The following is a 1,591-nucleotide window of genomic DNA, read 5'->3' as shown; positions in this document are numbered from 1 at the left end:
AGTTTGACTTTTCTTCTAGGTTTCAGATTTCAGAGTGACTGATGTAGATTGCTCAACAATCCAGTGATGAGTAGCAAAGTGCTGCTGTCTTAAGTAGGGCTTCAGGATTAGTGGAGATCAGCAGCAGGTGAGGAGATTGAACACAGGTGTGTCGGGCAGGAGCGTGGGCCCCAGCAGAGGAGAGAGAGAGAGCAGAAAACAAAACATGTTGCCTACACGCGGTCAGCCGGCGAGGCAGGTGTGCCTTATGGTCCGAAAAATACGGTACCTTCTACCTTCCTTTAGCATGTTCAGAAGTCCAACTTTTTGTGGGATGGTTAACGTCTTCCTCTGTCTATTGGGTGCTACCGCAGGAGCCTTTGCCTCTGCAAAATGTTTCATCGGCATTGTTGTGTTTGCTGGGGAGAAAACTTACAAACATACAGTACAGCACTTTAGAGTCACACTGCTAGTGATCAAAGATTTATGTAAATTTGACAAGCTGAACACATTTCCTACTGTATAAGAGACACAGGACGAGGTTGATTGGCAATAGTTTACAGCCAATCAGGATACAGAACACAATGCACTGTTAAAAAAAAGAGAAAGCATGCGAAATTGCACACAAAAAAAATCTGTGGAACAACAAGGCTGTTAAAGGTGAACCGCATTATAGCGAGGGACCACTCTACATGATTGTGGCTAATTTATGAAAACTACCACCTGCAAGTGGAAGCCCATAATATCCAGTTATGTGAATGTGTGGCTGATCAAGATATGGCAATCCTATAAATTTCTCCAGAAGGTGGTGATTCTGTGTTTCTATGTCATTAGTTCATTCACAGATGGAGAGGTGATATAACACTCATCAGTTCAATTTTCCATCAAAAAATTTAAAGAGAAAAGAGAAAAATTGAAAATGGAATCCAATTTTCTATAATTCCAAAAGTAATCAGTAACTAATCATAGATTATTTCCCGAAAAAAGCAATCCCATTACTTTACTGATTACTTATTTTCAAAAGTAATTAGTTACTTAGTCACTTTTAAAAACATGATAATCCATCATATAAAATATAAAATATAAAGAAAACATATAAAATGTAATCAAATGGAAAAGTCTCTTTCTAAAACTTGTTTTATTCGTTTTAATCGTTCAACTTTATGCATCAAGCAAAAATGTAATTATCTGCAACATTCTCTGACTGTAAGAAATTTGTTTGACGTTTAAACCTATTTTCTGCACATTCCTGCACATAAAATAAAATATTTTTTGTGTTTACACTCAGTCTTTCAAATAGATGCAAGTAAAACAGCAGAAAATAGATAAAATCAAAGACTTGGCAGTCCTGTTTATTTTCGCCTGTATAGCAGGAGTGGGGCAGGCGAAGGTTTGCCCTGGTGCAGGTGTGTCGCAATGGTCATGGGGAGGTCTAGGAGTTTCTCTGTGAATGTCACATTCCCGTGGCCGCGTACACTCGGTGCTTGCTCAGAAGTTTAGGGTTTTTTTCGCTGTAAAAAGAAGTTTTCTTCCCACGCAGTGAGCTGCAGACGCTGTTTTTGTCACTTTTTACAGAATCAAACTCAAAGTAAGGTCAGTACTTCCACGCTTT

Source organism: Pundamilia nyererei, unplaced genomic scaffold, assembly GCF_000239375.1.
Source record: "Pundamilia nyererei isolate P.nyererei 1_Seehausen unplaced genomic scaffold, PunNye1.0 scaffold00416, whole genome shotgun sequence".
Lineage (NCBI taxonomy): Eukaryota > Metazoa > Chordata > Actinopteri > Cichliformes > Cichlidae > Pundamilia > Pundamilia nyererei.
Note: the sequence above shows the minus strand (reverse complement) of the source record.